Genomic DNA, 21,235 nt, shown 5'->3' with positions numbered 1-21,235 from the left:
GTTGGTTCCTCCTTCTCTCTAACTCCCCCTTCCCCACCCCTGTGTTTTATTGATCCACCCCATGTTTTCATTGATCCGCCTCTAGTTGCTGTAGCAGTTGGTTCCTCCTCCTCTCTAGTTCCCCCTCACTGACATCACTGTCTGAAGATCCATTGTCTCCTCCCTTTAAAATAATCAGATCAAGAAATATATACTTAACACTTGAAATTAAATGATTTTACAGACATACATGTGGTTGCAAAAAACACTTCTCTATAAAATTAATTCAGTTATTATAAATTCTGATGTAAGAAAATTAAGGATATAGAAAACTGATTCTGTCACTCACAAAAGTTTAAACAGTATCATTTACTGTAACATCTTTTAAAGCAAATTCCTATGGTCTTAAAATTTAAAATATTGAGCAGATATTAGTTTTGTACTAAGTACATTGTATTCAAATTTGAAATAAACATGATTGCAGTGTTTACTGTCAGACAGACCTTTGTTTTCTTGCGTTTTTTAGGCTTGCTGCTGCTGGTCGATTTCTGTCTCTCCTCATCTTCACTGGCGCTCGATGCCTGAATAAAAGTAAATGCATGTATCAGAAAATGATGGGTGCCAGAAAAAAAATTGATTTAGATTTTATGCATTGGTTCCATAAAAACATATTTGCACCTCATAATAAACAAGGGGAATAACTACCAACAAAAGGCCCATGGGCTACATCACTCACCTGAACACTGTAGCTTGGAAAAAAGCAGAAATCAGTTTATTAATGAAAAGTTTAAACCCAAAAGTGGTCCAAACCAATTCTAAAAGGGGTGAAGGTTTGATTTAAACAAACTTGAATCTACACTAACTAAGGATCCTTACATTTTTCTTTGACTACCTGTGACATTAGTGCCATTTTCATTTGAATTTACATTGAGGCCGCACCCTATCCCCAGGGGTCATGATTTGAACAAACTTGAATCTACACTACCTGAGAATGCTTCCATATAAATATGACTAATCATGGCTTTGCTATTCTTGAGAAGAAGATTTTTAAAGAATTCCTTACATATTTCTATGTAAAACTTTGATCGGCCATTGTGGCCCCACCCTACCCCTTGGGTCATGATTTAAATAAACTTGATTCTACACTACCTGTAAGATGCCTCCCTATAAGTTTCGTTTATCATGGCACAGTGGTTTTTGAGAAGAAAATTTTTAAAACATACCACAAAATTTTCACTATTTCTAAATTATCTCCCATTGTAAAAGGGCGTGGAACAAACTTGAATCGCCTTCTGCCAAGGATACTTTGTGCCAAGTTTGGTTGAAATTGGTTCAGTGGTTCTTGAGAAGAAGATGAAAATGTGAAAGTTTACAACAACGATGACGACAACGAAAGACAACGGACAAATTGTTATCAGAAAAGCTCACTTGATCCTTCTGCTCAGGTGAGCTTAAAATAGGTCAATCGTACCCAAAACAAAACTTGACCTAGATATTCTTAAGATAAATCTGTATACCAAATTTTATTTCAGTATGTGAAACAGTTGTTAAGAAAATGAATGAAAACTTGGTGCACCAACAGACAGACCAACTGACCCACAGACAGTAGCTAAGCAATCTTAAGAAAATTCACAGATTTATTTTTCTGGAAGGATATGGTCCCTTTTCCTACAGGGGGAATTATGTTTAAGCTTAAAGAAAAATTCACATATTCCTTTTTTGGTAAGAATTTGGTCCCTTTTCCGTCAAGGAAAGAAGGCTTAAATGTTATACTGTACTATAAATGTTATACTGTACTATATGTGACACTGTACTTACACTGTGTGACACTGTACTTACACTGTGTGACACTGTACTTACACTGTGTTATACTGTACTTACTCTGTATTACACTATGTGACACTGTACTTACACTGTGTGACACGTGCTTCTTTTTCTTGGATTTCTTTTTGTGTTTTTTTTTGTCTCTCTCCTCTTGATCGGACTCTGCCTGGACTCGCTTCTTTTTCTCCCGCTCCTCATGATCCGAGTCCGGCACTGCACTGGGTGACCTTGACCTGGACTCGGAGCGATTTTTCTTCTTTTTCTTTGATTTATGTTTGGATGAGGATCGTATGGAGGCTGTTTCATTGTCAGATTCACTTTGCTACAAAAAAAAATTAAAATTCTATAGTCTGAAAACTCCATAAGTAAATCAAAATAAACAAGAGATAAAAAGTTCTATAGTCTTAAAACTACATAAGTAAATCAAAATAAATATAACTTTGCATTACATGGATATTCAAGATCTGGATCATGATTGTTTGTGTTAATCTGGATCTAACACAGTGAGGGTACATACAGATCTGGATCATGATCATGTGTTGTGTTTATCTGGATCTAACACAGTCAGGGTACATACAGACCTGTATCGTGATCATGTGTTGTGTTTATCTGGATCTAACACAGTCAGGGTACATACAGATCTGGATCATGATTGTTTGTGTTTATCTGGATCTAACACAGTCAGGGTACATACAGATCTGGATCATGATTGTTTGTGTTTATCTGGATCTAACACAGTCAGGGTACATACAGATCTGGATCATGATTGTTTGTGTTTATCTGGATCTAACACAGTCAGGGTACATACAGATCTGGATCATGATCATTTGTGTTTATCTGGATCTAACACAGTCAGGGTACATACAGATCTGTATCGTGATCATGTGTTGTGTTTATCTGGATCTAACACAGTCAGGGTACATACAGATCTGTATCGTGATCATGTGTTGTGTTTATCTGGATCTAACACAGTCAGGGTACATACAGATCTGTATCGTGATCATGTGTTGTGTTTATCTGGATCTAACACAGTCAGGGTACATACAGATCTGGATCTTGATCATGTGTTGTGTTTATCTGGATCTAACACAGTGAAGGTACACACAGATCTGGATTGTCATCATGTGTTGTGTTTATCTGGTTCTAACACAGTCAGGGTACATACAGACCTGGATCTTGATAGTTTGTGTTCTACTCTAAATCCATTCATTACTTTCAAATGAAAGTACAATAAACAACAAACACACCATTTGGACATAGCAACGAAACACAGTAGCTTTATTTGTACAGTGTACAAAACATATGCAAAATATGAAAATTAATTTGTATATATGAGTTTACGTTGGATTGAATAAATCATGATAAAATTCAAACTCTATGTGCTCTACATGTCGTCCTAAACTGGTATTTTAACCACTATTCACCTCTTATATAGCCTTGCTAACAAAACCAGTTCTAAAGAACCACGTGATTTTCACCAGGTATTCGAATGAAAACCTTGTAATTCCGAAAAAGTAATTCATTATCACACCAAGTAGAAATTGATTTCTGTCTAATTTGTTCCCCAAACGAAAGAAATCATATTTTATCTGGATCTAACACAGTGAGGGTACATACAGATTTGGATCATGATCATGTGTTTGTGTTTATCTGGTTCTAACACAGTGAGGGTACTTACAAATCTGTATCGTGATCATTTGTGCTTGTGTTTATCTGGATCTAACACAGTGAGGGTACATACAGAACTGGATCGTGATCATGTGTTGTGTTTATCTGGATCTAACACAGTCAGGGTACATACAGATCTGGATCGTGATCATGTGTTGTGTTTATCTGGATCTACCACAGTGAGGGTACATATAGACCTGTATCATGATCATGTGTTGTGTTTATCTGGATCTAACACAGTCAAGGTTCATACAGATCTGGATCATGATCATGTGTTGTGTTTATCTGGATCTAACATAGTCAGGGTACATACAGACCTGTATCGTGATCATGTGTTGTGTTTATCTGGATCTAACACAGTCAGGGTACATACAGATCTGTATCGTGATCATGTGTTGTGTTTATCTGGATCTAACACAGTCAGGGTACATACAGATCTGTATCGTGATCATGTGTTTGTGTTTATCTGGATCTAACACAGTCAGGGTACATACAGATCTGTATCGTGATCATGTGTTGTGTTTATCTGGATCTAACACAGTCAGGGTACATACAGATCTGGATCATGATCATGTGTTGTGTTTATCTGGATCTAACACAGTGAGGGTACATACAGATTTCGATCATGATCATGTGTTGTGTTTATCTGGATCTAACACAGTCAGGGTACATACAGATCTGTATCGTGATCATGTGTTGTGTTTATCTGGATCTAACACAGTCAGGGTACATACAGATCTGGATAGTGATCATTTGTGTTTGTGTTTATCTGGATCTAACATAGTGAGAGTACATACAGATCTGTATCGTGATCATGTGTTTGTGTTTATCTGGATCTAACACAGTGAGGGTACATATTACAGATCTGTATCCTGATAGTTTGTGTTTATCTGGATCTAACAGAGTCAGGGTACATATAGACCTGTATCGTGATCATGTGTTGTGTTAATCTGGATCTAACACAGTCAGGGTACATACAGATCTGGATCGTGATCATTTGTGTTTATCTGGATCTAACACAATCAGGGTACATACAGATTTGGATCATGATCAAGTGTTTGTGTTTATCTGGATCTAACACAGTCAGGGTACATGTAGACCTGTATCGTGATTATGTGTTGTGTTTATCTGGATCTAACACAGTCAGGGTACATACAGATCTGTATCGTGATCATGTGTTGTGTTTATCTGGATCTAACACAGTCAGGGTACATACAGATCTGGATTGTGACAGGCCTTTCAAAATCTGTTTGTGTTTGTGTTTACCCGGTTGGATTCATTCAACCAGTATTCAGTGGAGAAAAAAAAATCGCGTGAAAATACGATAGGTTTACCATGTTTTACAAAAGTTGTGGTTACGTAGCTTTGTATTATTCTTTAGTCCGTAATGGTATCTAATAACGTTTTTGATTGGTTAGTCAAGAAGATCATTAAAGCGTTTGAATAAATGAAACAAAAGAGATTGCATAACGCGTCTTATAGATCTTGTCGAAAACGAAAGTAGATTTCGATATCAAATGACACCGTCACTGATTTTGACAAAATCTAATGACTAGGAATATATTTTAAATAAATACGGCCAATAAAATAAAAAAAAAGACCAGGAATCCAAGTGTCAGAAATGAAAGTGTCAATTTAAAGCCATGGTAATGAGTTTCACAAAAGATTTTAAGATACAAGGAACTAGACCACGGAAAGTCTTCAAAACAATTGACCGATAGAGAGACGGACATGAACAGTAGATAGTTCTTTGACCACCTCTGTACATTTTAATAGCCTCAACTCTTCAAATTTAAGTGTCAAAATCTGCAGCTGACGATATAAATTACTTACAGTCTTGAATATCTGCAACTTTCTGATGAAACAAAAGGACATAAAACAGAAACTATTTCTTTTGCCACACATTTAATTCTTTGATTCAGCAGTTTTCTAGTGGTCAAGAGAATGACCTTGCGGACGTTAACTTTCTTCCAAATATTGTAACCATATCCAGTAAAGTGAGGGAGTCATATCTAAATTTTTTTGTCTCCAGTCTTGATGTCATCTTTGTCTAATTTACACATGTATATTATCTTATATGTACATGTTCCAGTGCATGAAAAATATGCTGAATTTATTGGTACATGCTATGCATCATGCAGTGCTTCTTAAAATCTTTTTTTTTTAAATCTGCACTTTACTGTAGAACAAAAATGAATTTAAATTAATGCAAATACCATTTCATTTCTCATTTATTAAATTTAAATTTTGAATTTCCATTTCCTTTCATGACTCAATAATTTTTTTATATTTAAAACATAACACTTACAACTCAAACCTTGCAAAAAATTTTTGAACACATTTATATAAACAAATATAGCATAGAACTTAGAAGTTTTACCTAAATCTTATTCTTACTCTGCTCAAATAACTAATTTTTTCTATGTAATTCCACCCATCCAGTGCTAAACTTCACATGTAATGTGTATTGACCAAAAATAAACTTTGAAACATGGCATAAAAATAACACTGATAGCAGCATACTTCTATGTGTCTAGGAACAAGGAAATGCTGTCTGGTGGCTTCTAAATTTCAAAATTTTTCCGGGGGGGGGGGGGGGGGGGGGGGGGGGGGGGGATGCCCCCGGACCCCCTAGCAGGCTCACGCCTTTGGCGTTCGCCAAGTGGTACCTCCTATTTTTGATAAAGTACCACCTGGTTCAAAACTTTTTGAAAGCCCTGTTGTGATCATGTGTTGTGTTTATCTGGATCTAACACAGTGAGGGTACAGACAGATCTGGATCGTGATCATGTGTTGGGTTCATCTGGATCTAACACAGTCAGGGTACATGTAGACCTGTATCGTGATCATGTGTTGTGTTTATCTGGATCTAACACAGTGAGGGTACAGACAGATTTGGATCGTGATCATGTGTTGTGTTTATCTGGATCTAACACAGTCAGGGTACATGTAGACCTGTATCGTGATTATGTGTTGTGTTTATCTGGATCTAACACAGTCAGGGTACATACAAATCTGGATCGTGATAGTTTGTGCTTATCTGGATCTAACACAGTCAGGGTACATACAGATCTGGATCGTGGTCATGTGTTGTGTTTATCTGGATCTAACATAGTCAGGGTACATACAGACCTGTATCGTGATCATGTGTTGTGTTTATCTGGATCTAACACAGTCAGGGTACATACAGATCTGTATCGTGATCATTTGTGTTTGTGTTTATCTGGATGTAACACAGTGTGATTACTTACAGATCTGGACCGTGATCGTTTGTGTTTCTGTTTTCGTTTCTTCCTCTTGGCGTGGTGGTGACTACAGGTGTCTTCTAACACGGCCTGGTACTCCTTAAAAAGTCGGATCCGCTCCGACTCCAGCGTGATCGCCTCAAACACTGACTCCCTCTCAAGCTTGTCTTTAATCTGAAACCAAAAACGCAGTGTTAACTGTCACATCTCAAAATCTCAGTGTTAACTGTCACATCTCAAAATCTCAGTGTTAACTGTCACATCTCAAAATCTGTCAACATTCAGCTTTACATCATTGTTTTTTACCTTCAGAGAAAATAGCAAAATATATTGTCAATTTTAAAGATGATGTTTCAATCAAAAGTCGTAAGAAATTCTATTTGCAAGAATAAAAATGCTGAGTTAAGGCACCTTTCTTAGAAATAAAACAGCAAAATACAAATAATTAAAATTTTCATGTTTTATGTATCTCATATTACTGTAGAAGCAAAAATTTTCAAACGGATAAAATTTCATTGATTTGTTACCAAAAGTAGTTTTGTGGGCATTTAATCTCATTGTTTTGAAAGTAATTAATATACAGTAATATAAAATTACATGTGGGATTTAATTCATTGATAATTGTTAACAACAAAATTTAATCCCTCATGAAAACTTGTACTGTTATAGTACTTAAATCTACCCTAATAGACTTAAGGGGGCCGACTATAGTTTTATTGTGTGAAAACTACAATAGCGAAACTCTTCATTTTTATACCATATATAACTTACATTAACTTCAGTGTACATGCAAAATTAGGGGGAAATCTAACGTCCAGGTATTTTTGAGGGACCGTCTCAAAATACAGGTACATTTACTATAGGATTATATAGGAAAATGCCAATTTTTAGCACTTTAAGGCAAATTATACAAATACTACAATAGACATTTTGTATAAACTATAATATTTGATGAATAATACTATATATCACAATATATGTAAGAAACACAAAATTCTACCGTCTTGTTAGCAGAGGGGGCATCTCAAAATGCAAAAAATTAGCAACTTCTACTATTTTTATAGAGTATTACAAAATATGACGTACACAATCGATTCACATGAAAACATAATAACAATAATGGAGATATTCTCAAATTTCTATGTTTTAAATTTCAAAAGCATATGTTTATTACTTTTTCTTTAATAACATTTTTATTACTCCTTTCTTTAAGAGCTACAGATTATCATAACGTCAAAAACACACTGCAACAACGTCAACCAACCTATCAATTGCAAAATTGGTTAAATAACCAGTTATATCAAATTGTAATTACATTTTTATACCTATAATTTCTTAATTGTGTTTAATTTTAATATTAAAGTGAAAAAGTTGCATTTAAACAGTAAATACGCTTCATTTTACGATGATGTGCGAAATATTGCGCGATGGAAACTATAGTCGGCCCCCTTTATGGTAATTTCCTACCTCCTCCCACTTTGTGTCTGGTTCTATGGCGGGGGTGATCTGTTTTAACGCTGTCCTAAACTGACTCTCCAGTTTACGCAGCTGAAATCAATCAAACAAAGACTACGATTAAAAACTTTTTTTTTAAAGAAAATTTGGTAAAACTTCTGTCTATCACAATCTGTCCAAGAAAATAAAATTCTTGAACTATTCTCTAAAAAGGTAAAATAGTGGAATTTCCCCTTTACTTCCTTAATCCAAATTTAGATCTCATTATGCCTGCATGTTTTACTGTACGAGGGCTGTCCATGAAGTTCGTGAACAAGCTAAAAATTTAATAAAAGTTGTGTCATTGATATTTATTATTAACATATTTCTAATCCTTTACTAAATGTGAATTGAAAAATGTAAAATTTTATTCAGTTTCAAATGTTTAATTACAATTATGGCTTCATAATTAAACTTGGATTGGAGACCCGGAGCACAGCGAAATTTTTTTTTTTTTTATTCTTAATGAATTTTATTTATATTTTATAAAATTCAGAGGAAATTTGGAAAAATTTTACATTGTGGGGTTGACAGAAGTTGTCACGTCAAACCTGCAAAATTTGAAGGTTCAAAGATTAAAAATGGCTGAGCAATCAAAGTTTGAACATATTAGGACAGGATCAGAATTGTTAAAAAAAGTCGGAATAGGTGGAGCAGTGAACAATGATAAAATTCTGCGTAGACATCAGAAAAACACCTACAGAGACCAATACATTCTGTAAACAATCCGGAAAACATAGTGAAAGAAATCATTCACTAGTATTTTAAAAATGGCATATAATATTTTCAGACGGAATGAACGGTGTACAGGATGGCATGCATGAAGGTAAACCAATATTCCGAGATTGCAGTGCTTTAAAAAATGAATTTCTTAATGTGATCATGACTTTGCCGTATTTCCGTAAATAAAATCGTCTTTACACGGACAAAGGTTGGATGATTGGAGGATGTGAGACATGCATTGTTAAATATTATTTTACAAATGAAACCTGAACAATTTTTGCACATGTTTATGACTGTCTAAAACAACATAAAAAATGTATTGAGTTAAACGGTGACTATGTTGAGAAAATTTACATGTACTCGTATTGAGCCTTTGACGTCGGGTAACATCAAGAATTTTTGTTTTAGTGCTCTGTGTATGAGTGTGTGTCTTTTTTGTATCTGATAAAAATATACCTATTTGTGCTTTGTTTTTGTTGAAAACTTGCATATTTATTTAATGAAACATGAATTTTAATGAAAATAATTGTTTCACATATTTTGTCAATGTTTGTCAATGAATATCAATGTTGTCCACAAACTTTACGGACAACCCTCGAATAAGCAGAACTCTGATGTACAGATAGAGAGTGGTCACCTTTCGTGCTTCTTCTTTCAGTCTTTCTTTTTCTCTAGCCTCAGCTTTCTCTATTAACTAAAAAAAAAAAAACAAACGACACTTCATGTACATGTAATATAGCAACAAAAAATACAAACAAGTCCATACATAAGCAACTCCATGTAGAAATCAATAAAAGAAACACACAGAGACAAGTCTAGAGAATATACTAATTTCTTTTTCTTTTAGAATCTTATTAAATGTAAAAAATTCCTGATAAATCAAAGTCTGTAAATTTGACAAATGAATTTTATACTCACTGCAAAATGGTTCAAGGTCAACCCCCCTTTTTTTTTGACTGATGCATGCATGTTTGATACTTATCTTGTAGAGTTTTATACTTCAGCTGTTAAATGTGAATCTCATATGTTGTTATTTTACATTATACTTCTAGTGTTGAAGTAGGTTTGATGGTTCCTTGTATCCAATGTTTTTCTTTTAATGTAAGGTATGTTTTCCAATATTATATGTGTAGACTTCTTGCTCTGTTATGACATGAGTATCTGTTCAAGAGTCTACATGTTCTTTGTATACAGGTTTGTTATTTCTGATTATTTTTTCCCTCTGTATAAACTTACACTGTCATATGTGAGTTTGATGTTCCCAGTTCCCAGCATACATTTGTATACTGTATACAGAGTTATTTTTGCCCTGTGTTATTTTCGACCTTTCATAGTGCAAACAAGCTGTTTTAAATTCACCCAGTCAAAGTTTTATTAAGAAATTATATTGTATTATATGAATTAACCCTGTTTAATATTCACTCAAATGGGGATAGGGGGGAAAGGGCAAATATAAAACGTGAGTGAAAATTGCCTTTTTTCAGTAACATGTATATATTTTTTTTACCCAGTATTATACTTACACTGTTATAGGTGAGTTTGATGTTCCCGGTATCCAGACTATTAGCCCTCCTGTCCGCGGCGATCTGTCCCGCAAAATCCTCAAACAGTGTACTGACCTCCACAAGAAAACCTTTTTCCTACAGAACCAATACAACAAAAGTAAAATAAAGTGCCATGCTATTGCATGAAACGTTCATCAAATAATCAGACAGCCTTATAACAAAATCTTAAAACAGCGTACTGACTTCCACAAGGAAACCATCTCCTACAGAAACAATACAACAAAGTAATAACAAAATCCTCAAACAGCATACTGACTTCCACAAGAAAACCTTTCTCCTAAAGAAAAATACAACAAAGTAATAACAAAATCCTGATTTGCTTATTAAATTTAACCTTTCTCCTACAAAATATGACTTAAGAACATTAAAACAACACTGACAAAGTAATAACAAAACAGCTCAGAAATTAATCATTTCAAAATTGACTGAATAAATTATACAGAAATTACAATACTACAAAATCAAATAGCAAATAATAGTAAACATGTTGCTGAAAGGAAAGAATTGGACAATTTTGATTTGCTAAATATTTAATCTGTTACAAAATACAGTGGACTTACCTTTATCCGGATTTCTATGTGACAATTTTCTTCACCAGTTAAACAAGACAAAATAACATTTAAAAATTTCGTTCTGATGAAAAATCCTCCACATAAAACTTGAACAGATCCAAGGGGGTTCACTGTGCTTAAGAGATTAACAATCACTGTGATGTAAGTGTGAACTCACTGTAACAAGGTCTAGGGCTATAAACCTTTTAAACAATATCAAACAATAACAGCATGAGAATCAAACTACAAATTGCCTTCATTAGGTAAAGTATTTTTTTCTGCAGCTTACCTTCAGGATTTCTATGACAATTTTCTTCTCATCGTGGAATTTTTATCCTCCACATAAAACTTGAACAGATCCAAGGGGGTGGATCCTAAAATTACAATAAATACATGTATACCAATAAGGTCAGGGCTATAAACCTGTTTGAGGTTTCGTCTTATCTGGTCAAACTATGACTCTGTACAGGTATTTTAAACACTTTTTATTTGTCCGAGCATGTTGGTAATTACGGACAGTCCTGACTGATGATTCTTGCGTACAAAAGTATTCCTTACGATTATATAGAAGCATAACAACTATTCCCTGAAAATTATGTCTCGCTTACAAGAGTCCTACACAAATTAAAGACAGTGATCTACAGTATTTTAATCACATCATAAAGGTATTTTTATGGTTGGTCATCTGGTTGGTCAGTATGACCTCACTATGGTATTTTTACCTGGTTGGTCAGTCTATGACCTTGTTATGGTATTTTTACCTGGTTGTCCAAGCATGTTGGTGAAGCGGATATCAACAGATAAACACATCATAAAACATGTAGCTCATCTAGCAGAACCTACACAAATAAAGAGACACAGATATCAACAGATAAACACATCATAAAACATGTAGCTCATCTGACAGAACCTACACAAATAAAGAGACACAGATATCAACTGATAAACACATCATAAAACATGTAGCTCATCTAACAGAACCTACACAAATCAAGGGACAGGTGTATCATAAATAAAAAAAATCTTACGAAGAAAGGACTTTCAATTTATGCAAAATAAATGAACAAACAGTTTTTTTTAAATTGTGCAGTTCTTTTAAACAATTACAATTTGACTTTGATATGCCTCTCCACACCACAGAAGATACTGTCTAGACTTTGACATCAAATGATGTCACAGGCAAGTTGTATTTCATTCCATAATATTCTAATTGGTGTAATTTTTTATGAAAGCCATGCATGGTAGAGTAGATTCCATTACTTTTCATTTCTTTTAAACTCTCTGCAAATAATAAATCTTCAAGATAACTGCAGGTATCAAAGGAATTTCCAGAAGGTCACATAAAAATTTGCCCCTTCTATTCATTGGTGAGCCTCAGGAATCTAATTTTTCTTGTGACACTTAACCAGGAACCCTCTGTTTTTCCTTATTTTACAATTGAAAACTTATCTTAAACTCCTCTCTGTTTTTCCTTGTTTTACTATTGAAAAGTTATCAGAAACTCCTCTCTGTTTTCCCCTATTTTACTATTAAAAAGTTATCAGAAACTCCTCTCTGTTTTTCCCTATTTTACTATTGAAAAGTTATCAAAAACTCCTCTCTGTTTTTCCCTATTTTACTATTGAAAAGTTATCAGAAACTCCTCTCTGTTTTTCCTTATTTTACTATTGAAAAATAATCAGGAACCCCTCTCTGTTTTTCCTTATTTTACTATAGACAACTAATCAGGAACCCCTCTCTGTTCTTCCTAATTCTACTAATGACAACTAACCAGGAACCCCTCTCTGTTTTTCCTCTGCTGTCGTTTGCCTCGTCTTCGTTCTCGTTCCTTTTCGTCATCGTTTTCCTGCTCCAACAGTCGGATGTGTTCCTCAAAACAAATCAGGGCATCTTCTTTGTCCATATCTATCAAAAACATAACATAGATTCTGTAAGGTGTGCTATAAAGACTATCTGAAATCTCTTCTATTCAGATGATTTAAAAGCATTCCACAATGGGTTGTAACATGTAAACTTAATTTTGAAAGAAAATTCTGGAAAACAAATTTGCCCAAAAGTACCATATTGCAAAAAATGTTGAATCTGTTCCATAAGCAAATGCTTAGTAAAGCAACGTTTCTTATTTCAATTTGCAATCAGAGATTCACTAGTTTTTATTGATTTATTACTATGTAGATCTGGGTCATTGATAAACCGTGGATTGTCTAATGTCTTACTTACTATGTAGGTGTGGGTCGTCAGTTATACTTACTATGTAGGTCTGGGTCGTCTGTAAATCGTGGATTGTCCAGTAACATCTGGGAGGCCTCGGACCAGATCGTACAGAACGTCAGACTCGGCATGCTGTCCAGGATCTCTGTGAACACCTTTGTATTTCTTTTTCTCAGAGACTTGGATTCCTCCTGTTAACAGTCAAATATTCACGTTTCATATGTTTTACATTTTCTACTCGTGTTCTTCTCCTTCTTTCTATTGTCACAGGAGATGAAAAATCAAGTCTCAATCAGACTTAAACCCAGAACCTCTGACCTATCATGCCAGCATTCTAACCACTGAGCTATTGAGACCCGATATGTCGACTGACATTCACACATCTGTATACCTGGAGATGCTATCATTTTGAATTAAGAATTCTTAAAGGGACCTTATACAAATTGATGATCCTCGTCTGAGTTGTAAAGCACATCTGATATCTTCTACAAATGTATTCACATTCATTCCTGTCAGAAGTAGAATATTTAAATCTCATATTTTCAACCCTTTGATGAATTCTTGGATCTTCTCCTCTAGTTACCTTTTCTTTTTTTGCCAGCATGTGGACGACATCATCAAAGATTTCGCGTCGATCACGATCGTCGACACGGCGCCACACGTCCTGATCCCCGAATAAGTCATCTGCCTTCCTGTGTTATAAACAGAAAATATATATATATATATACACTGTGCTATACATCCTGGTCACTGAATAAGTTATCCGCCTTCCTGTATTAAAAATAGAGAAATCACTCCATCACTTGTCTACTACCAATAATTAACAAAAAAATTTATTAAATCTGCTGAATAACCAAGTTTACACAGACATGTACATAATCCTAGAAGGTTGTTTCCACAGAAACTTACCAATACTTGACACTTGAGTTCATTTTTTCGGCATGGAGAAGGAAATGTTCTAAGTCCTCCTTGGCGTGTTTAGCTCGCAGTCTTTGCTCCTCCTATAACAAACACCAGGTCAGCTATAAATACTAGGTCATAATGTCTTAAATCAAAACACAAGGTCAGCTACAAATACTAAATCTCCAGAAGAACCAAAATTTTAACTACCCTTCTCTCTGTGGCATAAAGTAAAATGTTACATGTATGTCAACACAATTACTAGAAAATAACCAATGTTTTCGCGTAAAAAGTTTTTAAAAGATCCCTTGCTGATGTCTTTAAATAGGAAAGATAAATCTTTCTTGAATTTAAAGTAAAACACATCTATAGGAACGTGGTTATAATGAATTCAGGCTTACAATGAGTGTGTGGATTAGAATTTGATAACATAACAGCCTCTGATAGTTTCTATTATTCACCTTTTCCTCCTTAGCTCTCTTTGTTTTGTACTCGTTAAAGGCCTGCTTCCTCTCGTTCAGCTGTCTGAGGGCACCGTAACGAGGGTCGTTAACGATTAACTTCAGCGCCTGCTCCCAGCTGGCATTAGATGATACACCCTGTACAATATATGGGTATATTCAAATAAAATTAAAGGGGGGGGGGGGGGTTATGTGCAGAAGCATAAAAATACAAATACATCCTCCACACAGACTTAATTGTAGTAACTTCCATATTTCGCTAACATTTTTGATACAGTCCACTCCAGTTTTATTGAAATCTTTCTATGTTTCAGACCTTTTCTTTGAGTAAACTCTTGAATGCTTTCATTGTCTATTTTTGCTGACATTATATATAATCTGAGTAGTTTTATGCTTGTAATAGTCAAATCTTTTCCTTAAGCTTGAGCAGACTGTTAAATGTCTCTTTTTTTTTACCGACATTATCAATAATATGTGTAATTTTCAACTTATGTCAGACCTTTTCTTGAATGCCTCTATTATATCAATACTGTGAGAAGTTTTATACTTGTAATAGTCAGACCTTTTCTTGAAGGAATGCCTCCATGGCCTCCTTTTTATTTTTGAAGACAAGAGGGACAACCTCCTTTTTGGGTTTTTCCTCCTCTTCATCACTCAGCCTACAAGAGAAAAGTTTACAGAAAAATCTGTCATTTGTGATTTTGAAGATTTACTTTTCTCATACTAAAAAAAAAAAGTCCTATAAGTTTCTCCTTATATTTTATTGCTATTAATTGAAAGTATAATCTAATGATTGTCAGACTAGAAAACTGATCTCTTTCATTTTTTACCATTATACACGTAAAAGAATTTCAGAAATATATTTCATAGTGGACTAAACTTTCCCTTTTTTCGATTTAAAGTGACCTACTTGCTCTCTTTGACCTCTTTTTCAGCCTTGACGGACGGTGAAGGGGGAGGGAGTTTGATGGAGGCCAGCGTCGCCTGCATGGCGGCCTGGATAGCAGATGATGGCTTGGCTGGTTGCCGTGGTAACGTGATGCTGCCCTGGGCCGCTGGTAAGGGTTTGGCAGGCTGCTGTGGTAGTGTGATGCCGCTACCAGCAGGGGGCACTGCTACTGATGTAGGGGGTGCTGTGATCACCCCTCCAGAATCTCCACCGCCAACGACACTGAAATAAAACACAAGGCCATCACCCCACTGAACAAGAACGGCTCTCAACAGAAGCCAGGGGAAATTAGATGTTAAGCTTTTTCCCTAGTGATCCCCTAGAGTGCCCTAACCATATAGTACAAAGGCATAAACAGGTGTAAATTCTGTAAAATATTTACCTTGAATCTTGCGTCTTCTTGGCAACCATTTCTACAAAGAATAAAAATATGTTTTGTCAAAAGAAGCTTCTTTCTTAGTTGTAGTAATGAAGTATCCCACTATGATAATAAATGTATAACTTCCCTGAGGACCCACTATTAATTTCTGAGAACTTTTGATTTCTCTTTACTCACTCACCCTCCAGTTCCTCCAGTTCTTTGGGTTTGGTCCAGCGGGACTCTTTGGTTTGTGAATTGTGGAAGTAAATTTTACCCGAGTCTGACTTATACTCCTTCCAGGGACAGTTAGACAGCATCATCTGCAATGACAACATGTGTAATGTACACAAGTGTATTGAGAATATGTGTAATGTGAACATGTGTAACATCAGAATATTGGGAAATATGTCCTACAGGTTTTTGTGAGATGAGGGGGGCCTTCCTCGTAAAATACTGAAAAAACTCTTATAACGAAGTGTCAGGGAAAAAGATTTCCTTTTGTTCATTATATCCATTTGACTAAAAATATGCTCAAAACCCTCAGCAAATGAAAGTCACTTCAATTTATTAAATGAATGTTAATAACTATAACATATTTTCTGTATTTATCTATACATAGACTGAGGGCAGGCATATTTCCAGATATTGAGACAATGACCTTTTAAATACATGTTTTCTTTAACAGTTTTGTCTATTTACTATTACTAACTACCCCTGACCTCTGCCTTGGTCTTTAGGTCGTCAGGTTTCTCCCAGCTGGATTGTTTGGTCATGTGATTGTAGTAGTACGTCCGACCATCTGGAGCCTTGTGTTCCGTCCAAACCTTCTGTAACCATAGCAAAATGTAATTCGTTTTAATTTATAAAAAATGATGTTTTATGAAGAAATAAATACATTCTAAAATGACTATGTTTTAATACTACATGATTATCAAAATTGGCAATTTTCCTTCATGTAAAGAGATTTTATAAAATACACACACTTTGTTTGAAGAGAACTCATACAAACTTAACAAATTTTATTAATGTACAAAGATTCAAATGAACTGATACAAACTTGACAGATTTTATGGGGTATGTACTAAATTTTATTAACCTACATAGATTTTATTATCTTACTCAGATTTTATATCTATCAGACACAAACCTTTTCCTGCTTGTCGCCGAGTGGAGAGTTGGAGGCCGAGCCAGTCTGTGACACGGACTGAACCTGGGGGTTACCTACAAATAGACACCTCAAGGTCAAGTCAAGATAAACGGAATACACATTCTATCTTCCATATAAGTTTTTTTTTATAATCGACTTTCATATCTCAGTTCCTAACAGAGTTTTACATTCAGTTTGTTTTTTTTTTTATCCAGGATGTCATTATATCTGAATTCCTTGTAAGCAGGGTTAACTGTCTCCTGTTACCTGGGCCTGGTGTGGGAAAAGCTGGAGGCATCCCCATAGGTGGCATGCCCCCGGGCGGGGGGTAGTGGGGTGGGGGGATACTTCCTGCCGGGGGCTGGAAACCTGCAAAAATCAAAGAAAGAAAACATCAATTTAATATATACTGCAAAAATATGTTAAACAAAGCAAAGCAAGAGTTCTTCAATTTCATCCTTAATGATGTGGTTGAGGAAAAACTTATATATATCCCAGGATTTGAGATATCCAGGGTAAAATATATTTTGGGGACTTCCCCTTCACTTTGACATATCCATTGTATTTTATTTATCGGTAAATGACTTGGATATACGTATTGAAGTAAATGACTTGTACAGCTGCATTGTCCATTACTTGTCATTGACTTGTACAGACTCTGAGGAAGTTCAGCTGCATTGTCCATTATTTGTAATTGACTTCTACAGACTGAGGAAGTTCAGCTGTATTGTTCATTACTTGTAATTGACTTGTACAGACTCTGAGGATCTCTTATCATTCCTGGGCCTCACATGTAAACCTTTAACTACCCATGAAATACATTTATAAAGATCTGGTATGTCACCAATCCTGGGAATGATTTATTATTCTCTCATTACTGGAGAAGCTCACAGAAAATACAGATTATTATATGTTTTGACTTTTAAAGGTCTTGTGAAAATTCGATTTTCTCTCTATGAAAGGAAAATAAGGTGTTGCGAAAGTAGTGAAAGGATTTTTAAAGGTCTATAGTCCCTGAAACATTAAATACTTTCCCACTTGAACAGTGAACGAATAGTGAATGAACAGTGAATTAACAGTAAACAAACGCAAAGCAAATGGTGGGTGAATGATGTGTGAATGTTGAAATATGAGTGAATGCAGAATGTGAACAGAGCGCAAACGCAAAGTGAATGGTGAACAAAACGGAAAAGCATGAGAGCAGAACATTTTAGGGACTGTAATCTAAAAATACAACACAAAATATATACAAACCTGGGGGTCCTCCCATCATAGGTGGTGCTGACATATCGGGGGCTCCCATGGGGGGTGGCATGAAATTAGCTCCCGGAGGCATCTGAAAGGAATGGCAATCGTTCTCATTATAGTAACATATTGTTTATCCACTTGCTAGTTATAAGGTTATAAGTTGTGATTGAAAATGGAACATACTGTAAATGGAACATTTCATCAATATTTGGTTGGGTACTAATACAAACATTTTTATAAAAATGTCAACTGACTTTCGGTTTACTTTGTTAATTAACGTTTACTATTTCAATGTACTTTTCACTAAAAATCGCGTTAAATGATAACTTATACCCATACGGATGGTGGTCTTAATTCCATTGTTTGGTTAGGGGAGGCATGTGGTCCGATTACTTCACATTGTGCTACAAAATGTTAACCAAACTACAACTGAGGAAATTCTAACAAAAACGAGACCGGCGAATTTGGCTTTCACGGTGTAAATAAACATCTGTCATGTTGAATAACACCCCTAATAGAGTAACTGTTTCCATCAATACCTTCCTTACATATTATAAAGCTACATATGTGTGTAAATGTATCAAATTTAACAAATATTTCTGTGGTGGAAAATCGCAAGCTCGACTTACCGCCATGTTTTAGACTTATAATAGGGAAATTGAATCGCTAGGAATAATTTATTCCGGAATTTTCCCATAAAAAAATCTCCGAAGCCAAAAAAAGAACTGCGAACGATCTCCCGCCTACTCAAAGTCAATTTTCAAAAGTTAAGATATTCGAATGATTTTTTTTTATATTTATATTGATATTTTTATGGATTTTCATAAAACATTACTTCTTTGGGAAAAATAACGAGAGATAAGTAAAAAAATAAAAGGATAAAACTCGTTTTTTTTTAAACTATAAACACCCCCCCCCCCCCTCGCGAAACAAAAATTCTTTTACGGGAAATATGTTCTATCATTTCCAAAATTCATTCCAAAGCTCTTTGTGTTTCACGGAAGGGGGAGGGGGAGGACGTGTTTATGTTATAAACCATGTATACCAAAAAAAAAAAATAAAATAAAAAAATAATAATAAAATAAAACGACAAAATGCTTATTTTTCAGCAATTTCCAATGCTTTACAACGGACACATCATATTTTACAAATATATATATATGCTTAATTTATATGCATAAAGCACAAGAAAAGGTTTAAGAAATATTTATTCACATCTTACTATTATACTATATATTTCAGGATTTCAATGGAAAATATCGTATACCCCCCTTATTTCAAGAGCTGGAATTAGGAATATTTTACTATTCAGCACTGGAATTTAAATAATTAATCAATTACCATTGAACTGTTTAACAAGCATTTTATGGCCAAATTGTCATTAATAATGAGTTCAGAATTTTTTTTTTTATTGGCTCTTTCTTCATATACAACATTATGAAATAGAAAAGCATGCAACAAATTCAACAATAGACAATAACATATATCTACATCTTTTAGGACAAAGTTTCTGATTTATAAATCAATAAAAATTATTGTGGAGATTACTATCTATACATAATTTTATACAAATTATCTGTACATTGTTTAAGAAAAAAATGTAATGTATTGTGAGATTAGCATTGATATCATTTGTAGGTTTAATTGATCAAAAATATTCTTAGCGTTCATCAGCTCTTTATGCAATTAACCGGAAACAAATTAAATTGATATGTTTCAATAACTAATGATGATTCAGGCACACAATGCATTTTGAATTTTGAATCATTTTAAACAAATATCCCGCTTGCTAATTCCATTTGAAAGATAATAATTTATAAGTCCGTTCATCTTGAATGACAGAAAAGAGAAGAATGTAAAATGACATTATATAGCACGACTTTATTTCGTGGCCACGGCTTTTATTTCGTTCCCACGACTTTTTATTTTGTGGCCACGAATTTTATTTCGTACCCACGGATTTTTAGCCGGGCGTATTGTTCACAGAGCAATTGCCGGCTTTATCCTGTTCAAGGCAGGATGTTACATAGTCGCCATTTTAAAGTTACGTGCAAAAATATAGTTCTTTATTCAACCGCTTTTGAGATAATACAAACGCTAAATAAAGCAACAAAAATAAAACGAAGTTTTATCTATATAAAATAAACATTAGTAGTAATGACTTTGAAAACTTCTTAAGTCAAAGAACATAGCTCATTAGCGTAAGGATTTTTGATAATCAGTGTTACCAGCTACACATACGAGGTAAAGCAGGAGAGGGGACCAGACTGGCCTGTTTGTTTACATTCAGCTGCGGTACCAGATTAATTCTGATTTGACAAAATGGACTGGTATTAGGTTTGAAAAACTCACTGTCAGTGTCTTATCATTTATATTGATAGTTTTAAAATAATTTTTTCATCATAATATAAACGTGATTCATGTATTCTACTCTGTAAATGAGCCCGGCTCTCTGTTACTGTACTTTGATTATTTCGTTCACACGAATTTTTATTTCGTTTACACGAATTTTATTTCGTTCCCACGAATTGTCCTATACCAGCCACCGTAGAAATCCGACTCAACAGAAAAAAAACATCCATTATTAAGTTTGTTTATAAAACCAGCTACATTGGATGGTAGCGGATCATGGCTAGATTACAAATAACATTTCGAGGTTTGCTCAGAATTAAACAAATGGACTAACAAACAAACAAAACAAACAGAGAGGTCTTTCATCATCCTGATTATGAATACATTTTTAATCACAAAATACTGTCGATATTTCCACTGCATAACCTTAACTGTATTGTGCTTTATGCTGATACAACCTATTATTTTAATCCTCTCCATTTGAGTGAAAAATTCTCAAGAGGGACGTTCATCAACATAAAAACACTTAAATCTATCATGCAGTCAAATGCTGACTT

The 21,235-nt window shown here is 34.6% G+C and overlaps 1 pseudogene; it reads right to left on the bottom strand.

Moving 5' to 3' along the window:
- Positions 1 to 6: 6 nt before the first annotated feature.
- LOC134243265 (pre-mRNA-processing factor 40 homolog A-like) lies at positions 7 to 18,414 on the bottom strand (annotated as a pseudogene).
- Positions 18,415 to 21,235: the final 2,821 nt, after the last annotated feature.

The sequence above is a fragment of the Saccostrea cucullata genome, unplaced genomic scaffold (assembly GCF_032062105.1).
Source record: "Saccostrea cucullata isolate Sc308-1 unplaced genomic scaffold, CSIRO_AGI_Scuc_v1 ctg4954, whole genome shotgun sequence".
Taxonomy (NCBI): Eukaryota; Metazoa; Mollusca; class Bivalvia; order Ostreida; family Ostreidae; genus Saccostrea; species Saccostrea cuccullata.
The sequence above is the reverse complement of the archived record's forward strand: the minus strand, read 5'-3'. Positions and strand labels throughout refer to the sequence as shown.